We start from the raw sequence: 17,198 nt of genomic DNA, 5'->3' as shown, positions 1-17,198 counted from the left end.
TTCGAATCACTTGAGCTCTGCCAGTTTATATTCAAAGTCAAAAGGAATCATTTGGGTAAGTCTAGGTCTTGCCGCTACATGAAATAGAGTATTAGAAATATTACAAGAAATCAAATACTTAGCAGTGAATGAACCAGAAAGTACTGATATTTTTAAAACTAATATGTTGGATACATACTATCCGAAAAGGAGTCCACATCTCGAAAACATGTGTCTGTATGAAATACTTCAACACTACAGTTTTAAAAGAAAAGCTAAAAAAAAACAAAAGACAAATATGAAGTAATTGGATGTGATGGATATTTGGTAAGGAAATCTTATTAACCACAGGAAACTCAGCTACGAAAGTCCAGATAAGAAGTAATTTTTCTATTTACCACAAATGTTTAAGCCTTGGCGTTGTGAAACAGAATTACTTGGACATTTTGACTGCTATGAAGATTCTTTTAATGCATGTAAAGATAGCATTTGACGCACAATTTTTCCTACAAATCTACACATGTTAAATGAAGAGGTTGAACAAGAACGTGCTATTGCAGCTGAAATAACTGGAGACAGTTCTCAAGACAGTCAAAGTTCTGTTCCATTAAGTCAAAATCCATTGGGACTACCAATTATTGAAAATGAAGCAGCAATAGCCATGAATGCGGTAGAAACTGCAATGCAACAAGCACAACAAAATATTACTCTGTTGGAAAAGTTAGAAGAACCAACTAATAACCTATATAGACACTCATGTATCTACTCACCAACCCATGAAGCCACTTATACACAAAGTGAGAGACTGATACAGATATTTACATATTTAAATATTACTCACTAAGCCATGTATTCACTAAGATACACTTAATCAGTCAGTTATACAATCAATGTTTCAAAAACAAATCATCCATTTAGACACTTGTATAGCCATTTATTCTTCCATCAACCTTGAGATATACATATATAAAACATATGTAATTTTCAGAAAAACACACATTCACTGGATGATGTCATGAGTGATGTCATCAGTGATGTCATTTGAGATGTCATTAGTGATGTCATGAGTGATGTCACTGACCATGTCATGAGTGATGTAATATGTGACGTCATCAGCAGTGCATTGCGGGCGCACAAGTTATAGTTAGCTGAACTAACTATAACGGGGGAATTTCAATGGTTTTGTACGAGTGAAATGTCCAGCTAACTATAATGCCCCTGAAACCTATGTTTTTTTCAGTGAATTTCTAAGGTTTTTTAAATGCTAATTCCTAACTATAACGTGCCTGAAACCTATGGTTTTCTCAGTGAATATATATATATATATATATATATATATTACCTACTGGCGGTCGCCAGTAGGTAGTTATAGTTAGGACCCTGTTTCCATAGGAAATCCGCAACATTCTATTTGGAATAACTTTGGCGCCGGTCGACGAATCCTCGCGAAATTTTCAAAATAGGTGGGGCGCTCCGCTCCGCTCCTACCCTGAAAGTCTCGGGGGGGTTCGTCAAGCAGGGGCCGAGAAAAAAGGGGGGTCCCAAAACGCGTTTTCCCCATGCATTTTTCCGTAGGACCTTTAGACACAGCTACAGCCCGAACGGCTGAACAGAATTACTTGAAATTTGGCAGAGAGGTAGCCATAAGGTCAAGGAAGTGCCTTTTGCAGGTCTGGTGTAAATCTGTTCAGTATTTCCTGAGAAAATAGCATTTAAAAGCATATATATATGTGGGCGGAGCCTTACCACACATCTCATCCTGAGATCTGATTGGCTGTCAGCACTTCATCCAAGAAGTGTTGGCAGCCATCTTGGGACCAATATACATGATAGCACCTCATTAAAAAGCATTGCAGTTAATAGAAGGTTTTAAGACTTTAGTTACATTATAAATCATTTGTTGATGGTACCATACTCATTTTAGGAATTGTGGTATGTTCTAAGATGATTTCACCATGTGAAAAAGCCTTCTGCTGGGATATCATGATTGAGAGAAAAATATTTCCTCATGCTTTTACCACAGAGGTTTGGAAGGTGATCTATAGGCTAAACTGAGAGCTTATTTTCTGTAAATTCACATTATCTTTCTCAGTCATGTGAGAATGAAGTCTGACATTCTCAGTAAAACATGTACATCCAACAAGGGCAGAGACTGTCAGTTGATTCCTTTGTGTTCTACTGCAGCTTCCCAGAGTGTTCCAAAGAACTAATAGAGCGCTAACAGTCCTACTTATGATAAACGTATGGCACACCTGAAGCCATCTTGCTTGGATTAAAGTGGTAACTCTTAAAACATTTAATTTAAAAAGGAACAAAATGAGGGGGTTCATTTTTCCATAAAAAGTATGATTAGTGCTGCAGAAAGAAAAATTAGGGCACATTTTGAGTGACTTCTCAAATCCTCTTCTATTTCATTAAAAAATTCTGACATGCAGACTGAAACATGCACTTTCAATACCAGCAGCAGTTTTCCCTGGTGAGCAGTAGCTTTACTACAGTGATCTAGTGAGCAAAAAGAGTGCTAACATTCTGAATTTATGGCAAATGTGTGACACATCTGAATGCCTTCTTGATGGAATCAAAGTAAAAAACTGAAAGTATTTCCTACTGAGGAGACTGCAGTAAATGAGGAAATTAGGAAACTTCATAACAAATAAGTCTCCCAAGATGGCCACCAGAGACAAAAGAGCCCAAATGTAGCCCAAATATCACCCAAATGTAGCCCAAGTATAGCCCAATGACAGAATGTCCCAGAATGTTCTTAAAAACAACTAGAGCGCTTACTGTCTTCATTATGACAAAAGTATGGCACACCTGAAGCCATCTTGATTGGAATAAACTGGTAACACTTAAAACATCTAATTTAAAAAGGAACACAATGAGGAGGTTCATTTTGCCATAGAAATTATGATTAATGCTGAAGAAAGAAAATGAGGGCACATTTTGAGTGACTTCTCAAATCCTCTTCTATTTCATTAAAACATTCTGACATGCAGACTGAAACATGCACTTTTAATACCAGGAGCAGACTTCCATGGTGCAGTAGTTTTACTACAGTGATCTAATGAGCAACTAGAGTGCTAACATTCAGAATTTATGGCAAATATGTGACATATCTGAATACCTTCATGATGGAATCAAAGTAAAAAACTGAAAGCATTTCCTACTGAGGAGACTGCAGTACATGAGGAAATTAGGAAACTTCATAACAAATAAATCTCCCAAGATGGCCACCGGAGACAAAAGAGCCCAAATGTAGCCCAAAATCACCCAGATGTAGCCCAAATATAGCCCAATGACAGAAGTGTGCAAAACACTTATTATTTTGTGTTTTTGCAGTGTTATATAGTGCAGACTTGTCAGGTATTGGAGTGCTTTACATGAGCATTGGTTACATCACACAAGAACAAATTCATTTTGGTTGTAGACATGGGGAGACTAAGTGATTTGACCAGAATCACAGAATGTCGAGCTGAAGCAGAAACTGCAACCTGGTTCCCCAGTTGCAAAGTCTGCAGTTCTGGAAGTAACACCACATCCTCTCCCCTAAGTGCAACATTTAATCAAGTGGTCAACTGGATAAAAAAACATAAAGATAACAAATAATTTAAAAGTGCTTTGTCGCTATTTGAAAACTCAGAAAATATGTCCTTATTTTAGTCTTTTAGAGCACTAACCATAATTTTGATGCCAATAAGACCCTCTCATATATGTAATTTCTAAAGGAAATGCTCTAGGTATTACAGTTTTGATTACATCAAGATGATGTCAGGCGTTCCACACTTTTGTAATAAATATAGAATGTTAGCAATCTAGTTGTTCATTAGGATACTGTTGAGAGGCAGAGGCCAGGGGCACGGACTCTGAAAATTGAAGGCAGGTAGGAGGGTGCAAAGGCAACAATTTAACCACACTGAGCAGGCAGGAAGGGCCGTGGAAGCACAACAGACTATGGAGGGCAGTGGAAAGGGGGGCAGGGGCAACAAACCAACAATACAGGACTTGCAAGAGAGGCTGTTGGAGGGAAGATCTATTACGGGTCAAGGAAGCTAGGGGCGGTCCCCAGATCCCCGGGAGCCACCACAGAACTGAGCAGGAGAGTGAGTCAGGGACAAAAGGGGCACCTTAATTTGAGCCGGGGTGCCTAGGAACGCTTGCTCCAAAAATGAAGAAAACAGACATATGAGACATGGAATTGGAGGCAGAATACAATGGCAGTTTAATGAGAAGATGCAACTTCAAAGAAACCGCAGAATAGAGACATAAAGTACAAAATACAGAATCCAGATAATCATACAGCTGTCATAATATTCTCTGTATCTCAATTAATGTACTGACAGAGAGAGAGAGAAAACACATCTATAAATGCATCATGAGAAACAAGTTACACCAAGGAAAATGTTACCTAGGAACACTCACGTTTACTCTTAGAGCAAGCATTCCTGCAATTACAATACAAAATCTTTTAAATGCAAAAGTAAAGAGAACAATGGTTAAACATAACATGACATTTCATATAGGTAAAATAGAATAAGATACTTCAAGCAAAGCAGAGCAAGACATTTTAAGCAAAGGAAGACAAGAGCTCCCAGCTCTTGGGGAAAACCTGCACTGCCTGTTAACCTACATACAGACGGCGAGGTAGTCCGTCGATATCTGTGGGTGCTCCCTTTTTATATCATTTTGTGGGCTCCTTTGCACGCTACATCTACCTACGTATGCTACCCAAAAGCTTCGTCTGCAGATTTTACCAGACATTTCGTCATTTACCCACTTAATGCTGACAATGGACTGGGTGAAAAGGTCAGTCTCTCAGGCCAATCGCTTATCGTAAGTTCCATAGAGCAAGCAGAAAATAATGGGTATTGTACGGGAATTCAATATATTCATGTATAAAATCTCCTCAGTTCTCCTAACTTGACGCTCTGCGGTTGCCACTTCCTTAAAAGCGGGAAACCTGCCCAGGAAGCAAGTACCAGTCCAGGATGCAGCCTACTGTATGTCGACAGCTTCAGGGGGATGTTGAACTTTGATACCGAGCACGGAGCACTCGGGTAGGGTGGGGGCTACTAGTTTGGATCAGAAGGCCTCGCAGACCTGCCTTCAGACTGCTATACACTAAAATTGCAGAGCTTTGGTCAATTTAACAAAGAGGCCTACATATTGAACAGAAGGGCCTACACAGGGGTTTATGCTGGCTGAGTGGTAAGGATGTCTCAGGATAATTATATAGCAACACAGGACCCGCTGGTCAATTTAATACGGCCTACAAATGCAGCTGGCAGGGCAAGGACAAGGGTCTCATACTTCAGGTGTGGACAGAACGGGCCAGGGGCCCCTGTGATACAAAATCTACCCTCCTTCAAGGCTGTGGCAATGTAATAGACCATTGTGGGCAGAAGGAAGAGGCAATGGTAGTACAACCATACATGCCAACAGACCCAATTCAGCCAGGAAACGTCCAATGTTTTTAAGCTCAAATGGGCTTTATTTGATCTGTCTCCTGTCTACAATATCCTCTTTTTCAATGTAACTCAAAGGGGAAAATCAATACCCCAGTTTTTTTTCAAAATCTCCCTCTTACCAAGTTCAAAATGTTCGCAAGTATGGTACATTGGATCATGGAAGGAAATGGGATAGGGACATGGACTTGGATAACAGAGGACAGGAGGGACATGGAGAGGTGCACCAAACTGACCCTGCAGGGCAGGCATCAGGGTTTGCAGCAGCACAATACACCACACAGGGCATGCAGGACGGGAGTGCAGCACAACAATCCATAGAAAGCAAGAGGGAGGGGACAGGACCATGCACATGGACAACAGAGAACAGAGGGGCAAGAGGCAATGGTAGCTAGCTGACCATAATGGACAGACAGGAGAGAAAGCTGCAGCATAACAGACCATAAAGGGCAGGAGGGACGGATCAGGGGCATTACAATGGAACAGACAAGCCAGGAGGGAGAGAGTAGGGCTGGGGGCAAGGGGCAGGGCAGGAGCAGCAAGATAGCCATGGAGGTCAGGCAGGATGGGCACTAGAAGCAAGACACACCATGAAGAGCAACAGTGAGACTGTGATGGCATACACACAGACCATGGAGGGAAGGTGGGAGGGGTTCAGGGGCAGCTAACTGACCACACAGGGAAGGTGGGAGGGGCCATGGCAGCACAGAAGACCATGCATGGCAAGTGGGAGGGTTAGTGGCAGCACAATGGCTATGATGGGCAAGAAGGAGGGTGGAGGGGCATGCACAAAGGACGATGGAGGATAGAAGGGAGGGTCAGGACCTGTGCACAGACAAGAAAGTTCAGGGGAAGGGACCTCACAACAGACCACACGGGGCAGGCAGGAGGAGCAGTTGCAGCACAACAGACCAGGGAGGGCAGAAGGGTGTGGCAGTACAATGGACCATGTAGGACAGGAGGAAGAGGATAGGGGCATGGCATGTGGACAGGAAGGGTGGAGGTGGCAGGGACAGGTTACAGTCATCTGACAATGCTAGGCAGGTGGGAGGGGAGTGGCAGCTCAACAGAACACTCAGAGTAGATAGGAGTGGCAGGTCCATGGGACATGGTGGGCAAAAAGGATGGAGCAGGGGCATGCACAAAGACATCGGAGGGCAGGGGGAAGGAGAATAGGGGCAGCAAGCTAAGCACAGAGTTTAAGCAGGAGGTCAATGATGGGGCATAGAATTGGGCAATGGAGGGCAGGAGGAGTGGACTGGTACATCATACTAAACTGAGGGCAGTGGCAGCACATCAGACCATGCATGGCAGGATGGAGGAGGCTAGTCCATGGATTCACACAACAGAGGATAGGGAGGAAGGGGATGGGGCAGCAAGCTAACTGTTCAGAGAAGGCGGGTATAAGGAACTTTATTGTTTTTAAAACATTGTGCGAACTACTTAAAATATGAACAAGTATGCAGCATAATCTCACTTTTATTCAGGAAGAAGAGGACATTTGTGACTGTGACTCCGGGCTCACTTGGCAGAAACACCCCCTGACCCTCCACCCCCTATCGCAAAATGTAATGCCCGTGAAAAGGGTAGGTGAACACAGTGTTATATAGAACATAGTCCTGAGAGCACGATTGAAAATGAAAACTAGATATAGTGTATGGTATAAACTATGCACCAAAAAGTGTGATATAAGATGAACCGGGCGTGAAATATAATATGCAATACATTGTGCGCAATGACAGATTAATTGGAGAGCGCGAGATAGCACAGGCACTAGCGCGTGCTATGCGATATGCGCCTTGGAGTGTAATATGCACAGGGCAGTGTTGTGTAACCTAACTAGTCTCTAAAGTTGTAATATAAAATATGTGCTGGGGAGTGTAACGTTGCATATGTACTGTGACAAAGATATGGATCCCAGATTGTAATATGTATGGCATAGCACTGTGCGTTATAACATAGGCATCGAGAAAGGCACGTTAGATGGGGCAATATAACCCGTGCGAAGACAAGTGTGGCATGACATATTCACGGGGTGGTGTTACAGTGCACATGGGCTAGAGAGTGTCATAGCATATGCACTAGCTAGTGGAATACAACACAGAGGTGTGTGGCACTCGGCAGGCAATGGTGGGTGTAACACAGCATTGGGCTCTGTCAGGAGCACGCTGTGACTCTCAAGTGATGTTCGTCCCCTTTCCAGAGAGTAAAATAAAAAGTATTACACATCCGGCAGTGGATGTGTGTTTTATTAACCGTGAGGGGGATTTCTTGCATAGTTTTGGTCGAATTTTTGTCGAATCCCCTTTGAATGGCTTGGTGTGCATGTGTATTAAATGTGCCCGTCAATAGCTACCCATGTTTGTATAAATAAACGACAAGGGTGTCTACCAGGATTAGGCACGGTAGGGCATCGGACATGTCAGAGCTTCACTAGTGGTGTAAATACATTCCACGTGGATTCATTGCATGCATAGTCGCCTTTTAATGAATATCACGCAAATCGTCATGGTGATAGGTACGTACGGTTTGTCCAGCATGTCCTAGGTGTGTCTATGAATATATATTTTTTAAAAATAATAAAAAACAGTGGCCGGCCCTGGGGATTGGGGTCAAAAAAATATAATTAGGAGACTGGCCCTGGGGGATGGGGTCATCAGGGCCAATAAATTAGAATAAGAAGGGGAACCAAACAGCCCCCCCTTCTTAAAAAACTAAAATAAATAAAAGACTGGCATCGTGCCGGAGGCCATGCCCCCTCCGTGCAGCACTCTGCAAACGCGCCCCCAACAGGCATCTCCAGTATGCGCCAGGGAGCTGCGCTGCAGCCAGGTGTTCTGAGGCCAAGCCCCTTTTTACACCTCTCTGCAACGCAGCTCTGTGGCGCTTACTGGAGGTACCTAGTGGTCTAGTTTGACCCTAGGGACCCTTAGGATTCAAGGGGACTTAATCTCTCAACTTAGAACAGCCACAGGGCGCGTTTACACAGTGGTGAAGGGAGGGGACGGGGCCTGAGGTGACGTGTGCAAACACGCACTATGGCACGTTTTAAATTGGGGATATAATTTCCCTTCAATACTGAGGGCCCCTGGGGGCTAACTAGCCCACCAAGTGCTTCCAGTAAGCGCCACTGAGCTGCATTGCAGAGAGGTGGTCCAGGCCGTGCCACTTTTTACACCTCTCTGCAACGCAGCTCTGTGGCACTTACTGGAGGTACCTAGTGGGCTAGTTGGACCCTAGGGACCCTGAGGATTCAAATGAACTTAATCTCCCAACTAAAAATGGACACAGGGCGTGTTTACACAGTGGTGAATGGAGGGGAAGGGGCCTGAGTTAACGTGTGCAAAAACGCCCTGTGGCCTGTTTTAAGAGGTAGTTTTAATCCCCATGCCCTATTATATACTAGGGGCTTACAGAGGAGGTCATGCTAATCACAGGGGGACCCCAACGCATAATGTTCCCTAGTGTATGTAGGTGTTTTCACTGTATTCTAAGTGTCTTTTAACACAGCACTGGCTCTAGGACTGGTTAGTCAGACTCAGTTACCACCAGTATCCGTCTGAAAAAGTTGAGGGTACAGGATGATTTTGCAACAAGGCTTCTTTCTGCTCTTCTTTTTGTTCTTTCTGCACGTTATCCTTCTTCCTGCACTTATCTTCGTATTTGAGGACTTCTGTTGCTTCTTTCTGCACTTCTTTTGTTTCTTTCTGTGCATTTTTTCTTCTTTCTTCACATGTCCTATCTCTGTAGGCATAGTTAGAAATTAGCATTTAAAAAACCTTTGAAATTCACAGAAAAAACCATAGGTTTCAGGCACGTTATAGTTAGGAATTAGCATTTAAAAAACCTCAGAAATTCACTGAAAAAACCATAGGTTTCAGGGGTGTTATAGTTAGCTGGACTTTTCACTTGTACAAAACCATTGAAATTCCCCCGTTATAGTTAGTTCAGCTAACTATAACTCGCGCGCCCGCAATGCACTGCTGATGACGTCACATATTACATCACTCATGACATGGTCAGTGACATCACTCATGACATCACTGATGACATCTCAAATGACATCACTGATGACATCACTGATGACATCATCCTTGTGATAGAGTGGCAGACCTCCTCTCACCCTAATATAACCTTTGATACACACATTCAAAAATAGAGACTAAAATTTTCAAAACAATGGACATACCAATACCAGTTACAACAACCTCTTCAGTAATGCTAAGATCCACATACACATCCACTCATTCACCAACAGTCCTATACAGTCACTCATACATGTACTCACTCATCATATGTACTCATACACCTATACATCCTGTTACACAATGCCACTCATCCATAGAGTTACTCACACACATAGTCACTCATGCTAATAAAGAATCAAACATACATTTACTTGCATATACAGTTATACACACACCACCATACTTACTTCTACGGAAACTTACACATACTTAGTCTTTTAAACAATCACTTATAGAAACACATACTTATTCATACAGGAACTCTTTCAATCTCTCACTCTCACATATACTCACATATATACACCAATAGTCACATATACTAGTTTAAAACATATGTAGTTACTCATAAAGACACTATTGAGACAGTCATTCACTCACTAACACACCCATACACACACTCATCCACCCATACAGTCCTGCACACATGCTGTGTTCAACCCATACAAACAGTGAGTCACTCATTCATGCACCTATGCACTACGTAATACCCCCCACCGAACCATGCAGACACTCAGACTGATACTCAAAAAACCAACTAATAACCTATATAGACACCCATGTAGCTACTCACCAACCCATGCAGCCACTTATACACAAAGTGAGAGACTGATACAGATATTTACATATTTAAACATTACTCACTAAGCCATGTATTCACTATGATACACTTAATCAGTCAGTTACACAATCAATTTTTCAAAAACAAATCATCCATTTAGACACTTATATACCCATTTATTCTTCCATCGACCTTGAGATATACATATATAAAACATATTTAATTTTCAGAAAAACACACATTCGCTGGATGATGTCATCAGTGATGTCATCAGTGATGTCATTTGAGATGTCATCAGTGATGTCATGAGTGATGTCACTGACCATGTCATGAGTGATGTAATATGTGACGTCATCAGCAGTGCATTGCGGGCGCGCGAGTTATAGTTAGCTGAACTAACTATAACGGGGGAATTTCAATGGTTTTGTACAAGTGAAAAGTCCAGCTAACTATAACACCCCTGAAACCTATGGTTTTTTCAGTGAATTTCTGAGGTTTTTTAAATGCTAATTCCTAACTATAACGTGCCTGAAACCTATGGTTTTTTCTGTGAATATATATATATATATATATATATATATATATATATATATATATATACATATATATATTTATATATTAATACTACCTACTAGCAGTCGCCAGTAGGTAGTTATAGTTACAACCTAGTTACCTAGTTTCCATAGGAAAAGCATTTTTTGATTTGCTAATAACTTTGGCGTCGTTGGACGGATCTTTGCGAAATTCTCCCCCAAAAAAGTCTATCCAGGTCAGCTCCTATCCTGAAAGTTTTGAGGTGATTCATCAAGGGGGGATGAGAAAAAAGGGGTGTCCCAAAACCAAAACACATTTTCCCCATGTTAATTTCAATAGGGAATTTTGCAACGAGCTGCAGCCCGAACTGCCAAACGGAATTTCCCCACATTTGGTAGAAAGGTAAAGCTTGGTTCAGAAAGCGACCTTTTTTTAAATGGTGTAAATCCATTCAGTAGTTTTTGAAAAATTGAAAAAACAACAGTGAAAAAAGCAATTTCCCATAGGAAACTTTGTGAAAGGCTACAGCCGAAACTACTGAACGGAATTACCCCAAAGGTAGTGCTTGGATCAGAAAGCAACTTTTTTTTAAAATGGTGTAAATCCGTTCAGTACATGCTGAGAACATTGAAAAATTAAAGTTTCGATATCTGGGCGGAGCCTAAGTCCCATGCACGAGCTTCACTGTGATTGGCTGCCAACACTCCAAACCAGGAAGTGTTGGCTGCCATCTTGTGACTCGGTAAAAGCGAGTTACCAGAAAACAAAGAAACAAATATATAAAACAAGAGAAGGGGGCAGGGTAAAAACACCCTGATCCCCTAGGCCTGCTTAGGGGGTCCCAGAAGGAACTGCAGGGCCAAAAAATGCATTAAAAAAAAGAAAGAAAATCGGCACAATTCTTGCTGGGGTCGCGGGTTCTTGCGCTTTATTTTAATGAGGACCCAGGGTGGGCTAGGTTCCTGGGTTATTTCATAAAAAAATAAAAGCAGGAGCTCGCTGGGGCCCCCACAGTCCCGGTGCTTCACTTATGTTGGGAGGGGGGTTCAGTAGGCTGTGGAAATTATATCGGGAAAACAACAATGCGCCGTATTGCGGCCTTCCTTTAATATGATGCTGAATAATGTTTACTCATTGTGCAGTGTTCACTATTATCACGGCTAGAGTCACTTTGTTACAGGAAATTTATTAATATGTGGTATGGAGTGTTCTCTTTCCCGGGGGCATTTCTTAAAGAATAATAGCGGGGCCCACTGGGACCCCCGCAGCCCCAGGGCTTCACTTAAGTTGGGAGGGGGTGCAGTAGGCTGTGGAAATTATATCATGAAAACAACAATGCACCATATTGCGGCCTTCCTTTAATATAATGCGGAAATATGGTTGACTTATTATGCACTGTTCACTTTTATCACGGATAGAGTCACTTTGTTACAGGAAATGTATTAATATGTGGTAGGGCGTGCTCTGTATCTGTGCACGGAACAAAATTCACTTTTAATTGGCTGTGGTGTTCTAACAACAAGCTTAATGTTCATTGGCTGTGAACCATCAAAAGTAGAAGCATTTCCTGCCATTCACTTCCAAGGACATCTAATTGCCTCGCATGTTGTAAGGACGACCTTCCAGAGCGTAATGTTGATTGGTTGCGAACTACTGAAAGTAGAAGTGTTGGCAGCCATTCACTTCCCCTTCGTAGAGTAGCAGGGACATCTGATTGGCTGACGTGTTCCAAGGAGGACTTTCCCAAGCTTAATGTTGATTGGCTGTAAACCATTGAATGTAGAAGTGTTGTCAGTGATTCCTTCCCCCTCCGCCGAGTATTAGGGACATCTCATTGGGTAACGTGTTCCAAGCGGGACCTACCCAAGCTTAATGTTCATTGGCTGGGAAGCATTAAAAGAAGAAGTGTTGGCAGCCATTACCTCCTCCTCGGCGGAACAACATGGACATTTTATTGGCTAAAGTGTTCCGAGTACAAGTTTGCTCCTTATTGGGTGGGAATGGTTCACTGTTGTCAGCCATTTTGTGACGCACTTCCAAAGGAGTATGGAAAAACAAAGTAGTAGAGGGGACGGTTGGAACACTATTAACTCTGTACAGTGGTCACAAGGTGGTGGAGAGGGATTGTGAAGGTAAACATTTTTTTTTATACATTTTAAGGACCATTTATATAACTGCCGTGGGGTGTGCAAATCATGGCGGAAACATAACAGAGTGTGTTGCGGTCTTCTTTTTATTAAGTTTGCGGGTGGGATACTTCCTAGGAGCACTATTTACTTATAATGTGGTGTTTACTGTCTGACGGGGAGGTGTGGTTGTGCAGGAAATATTTCAGTTTGGGTTCAAACAGTTTTTATTTAGCAATTACAAATGAACTTTCTTCGGATACTGACGCTGTATATATTAAAGGGGGTGACAAATAAAAATGGAATTTCATAAAATATCACTTAAGCGTGGCCACACCCACCTTTTCTCTGCTATAGTTTGTAAAAGTGTTGTCCCATATTCTTGATAATATAAGAGGGCATCAGTTACTTTTAGACAAAGTAGAAAAGAAGTGCTACAACAAACACTCCCGCACTTCATCATTTGAGGTCAGAAGAACAAGTAAAAAACAGTTTATCACAAATGACTTCATATTACATAGAAATGTGTGCATTATCATTTTTCAAGTTTTTGTTTTGTAGAATTCGGGAACGTTCTGTCATAGTGCTTAGAGATGGCACACTGTTCCGCTACCAAATCACATACTCATTTAAGAATATATAGGATAGTACTATTATAATATACAGAACTGGTCTTATATATTCTATAGAGAGAAGATGAATAGGAACCGCAACTGAGATAAATAGAAATTAGAAAATAACATTCAGAAATGTAGAGTTTATCAAATGTTTAAAGTAAGACAGTATGTATGAAAGCTATATTTTTTTAGACTGCAATTTCGTAAAATATGCTCATTGAAAAAATATCTGATCAAGTATGTTATAAAGCTTAGTAAGCTGTATTTCAGATGGCGCCCACAAATCTCCAATTACTCTTCTGTAACAATAGGACAGTCTATTACAATATAACAAGTGACACCATTGTTACAGTAAAAAGAAAAGGAAAATATAGTTATGAATACAACAGAAGATCAATAACGAAATACTTTCGAGCGGTGAATATTTTCAGAGCTTCTTTTCTGCGGGACTTCGAAACATTTGATCTTCGTGGCGACGGGTCATAAACTCCTCTGAGATCATTATGACTGTGAAAATTATAATATACATATTCACAGCATTTGATCAAAAGGGGGGAATAGACTAAAAACAGGAAGCTGGTGACGTTGCTTATATATCTTTACTGTTTGCACCGATGGGTCATGAACTCATCTGAGATCACCATGACTGTTCATATTATAATATACATATTGACAGTATATCATCCCCAGGCGAAAACAGACTAACAAATGGAAGCTAGTGACGTTAATTATAAATCTTTAGGGTTTGTGCCGACGGATCACCAACACCTCTGAAGTGAAGTACAGTGTCAACATTATAATATAGAAAGTCACAATATATAAGCTGAAAGGAGCCAGAAAAGGAGCAATGTTTGCTGTAATCTGTCTGTTTCTGAAAACAAGCTGCTGACGTTACAGAAAAAAAGGCAAAAACGTGCAATAACACTTTCTTCTAGATATAAATGTATAAATATTGACACATAGCTACGTATTAAAAATATCTACTATGCCATAATAAACTACTTACAACTCCGGAATATGTTTTGTTTCCGCAAAACAAGAATCCGATGCTAGAAAATGGAACCTGCATCACAGAATGGACACGGATAAATAACTAGTGAAAACAAAACTAATCGAACAGCAGGTGTGGTTTCTATACTTTTTCGTTATTGAGTAGTCTATGGAAGGAAGATGTGGCTCCGCCTATTTAGATGTCACGTTTTATAGTTTACACATGCTCACGTTGTAACTGTTTAACTTGTGCACTTGTTGGGAAAAGTTACAAAACGTGAAGCTGTAAAGTTTTCAATTTCCATCATAACACGTATAAGGTCCTTAATATGTACATACATTGGCGAGTTTAAAAACTGTTACCCGGCAAGCTGTGTCAGTTGCATTCTCTTGATTAAAAACATCTAAATACAAGACATTAAAAAAAATATTGTTCACAATAGAAGAAAAATAAATATGTGCTAATATTTGTCATCACTATGCTGTGAAATTAAGAAAATGCCAGCATTTGTAAAGCGTACAGCTACCCCCAGAAAGGTGTGCCGGCGCTCGGGGGCGTTGGGAAGATTAAGCAAGGTGTTGCCCACAGTGAGATGGTGGGCTAACATGCAGCTCGAGCAGGGAATCAAACTGTGAGCACTGTTTTTCGAAGTCAGGTATTAAAGGGGCTGCATCACACTTTTACTAAACTTATATGTTAATTACTGCTAATTAAGTTGTAAACATTGTTAAATTGTAAGTAGGGCTTACTGTTTTCTGTTCTTATGGATTTTTACAGACAAATACAGACAGCAAATATTTATTTTCCTCTCTGTATTTATTTTAAAATGTGGAGAAAAACGGAAATTGGTTTATTTTTTGAGCGATTCTAAATGCTGTCACTCATGACTACCTGGCCAAAAGGTCTGTTGTTCTAAAAGTAAAAGGGTTAAAACAAGAAAAGAATTTTAGTAAAGAGCCTTAAACAGCAATATATATGCTCGTAAAAGAAAACATGCACATTTTAATATCAAGGTTGTGCATATTTTATCATCTGAGAGTGTTTATATGCCTGAAAACGGTCAGTACTTCAGGCTTGAGTGCATATTTATCAGATATTTTTAGTGGAAATATACTCATTTCAGATTAATTTTTACACCAAACCCAAAATGTATATGGATAAATACAGATACAATTATTTAAAAAATATATGGATAAATACAGACGGAATTGCCCAAAAAATAAATACCATAAAACCAGGAGCCATAATTATAAGTTATAAAAGACTACTGCTAAGTTAGTTTTCACTATAAAAAGTTACACATCTTTTTAAAATGTACTTAAAAAACATTATAGGTTATAGGGACATTGTAGTTAGAAAATACCATTTAAAAAAGCTTAGAAATTCACTGAAAAAAACATAGGTTTCAATGGCGTTATAGTGAGCTGAACATTTCACTCGTACAAAACCATAGAATTCCACCGTTATAGTTAGTTCAGCTAACTAAAACCCGCGCCCCCGCAATGCACTGCTCTTGACGTCACATATTACATCATTCAAGGCATGGTCAGTGACATCATTGATGACATCACTGATGACATCTCACATGACATCACCGATTACATCACTGATGACATCCTCCATGTGATAATCCGATGCCCCTCCTCACACCCTAATATAAACTTTGATACACCCATTCTAAAATACAGACTACCATTATTGAAACCATTGAGACACCAATACCAGTTACTATATACCCACTCACTGATTCTTAGGTCTACACACACATCCACTCATTCACCCATACAATCACTCAAACATTCAGTCACTCATCAATACAACACTATCATGTGCACTCGAGTACCTATACAGACACTCATACACCGCCACTCATCCATTGAGTTACTCACACACCTAGTCAGTCATGAAAAGAATCAATCACACTCCCATTTGCTCACCTATACAGTTATACACACACCACCTCACTTATTCATACAGATACTAACGTATACTTACTCTCTTATATATTCACTGATACAAGTACACACTCATCCATACAGCCACTCTCACTTATAGTCATTTATATAATCAAACTGTCACATACACTGCCTTTTACATATGTAGTTACTTGGACAAGTACCACTGAGACATCCATTCACTCACCAACACACCCATACACACACTCACCCACCCATACAGCTGTTTCCACATGCACTCTTGAACCCCTACACCCAGTGAATCAACCATTCACACATCTATGCAGAGTCACACACCTCACAGCCACCCAAACAAACACTCAGTCTCCCATACAAATACTCAGGCAGCCAAGCAATAACCCATATAAACACTCATGTAGCTACTGACCAACCCATGCAGAACCTTACACAACAACAGACATTCACACAGTTTAGTCACTAACCCGTGCATTCAGTAAGAAACATTTAATCACTCACTTACACAGTCAGTCACGCACCTTTTAAATCCTCCATCCAGACACTTATACATCCACTCATTCTTCAACACACCTTGGCATATATATAAAACATAATTAAACACACAGTCACTGGATGATGTCATCAGTGATGGCATCAGTGATATCACTGACCTTGTCATGAATGATGTAATATGAGAGGTCATCAGCAGTGCATTGCGGGGAAGCGAGTTATAGTTAACTGAACTAACTATAGCGGTGGAATTCCTCTGG

Source organism: Triturus cristatus, chromosome 5_2 (assembly GCF_964204655.1).
Source record: "Triturus cristatus chromosome 5_2, aTriCri1.1, whole genome shotgun sequence".
Lineage (NCBI taxonomy): Eukaryota > Metazoa > Chordata > Amphibia > Caudata > Salamandridae > Triturus > Triturus cristatus.
The sequence above is the reverse complement of the archived record's forward strand: the minus strand, read 5'-3'. Positions refer to the sequence as shown.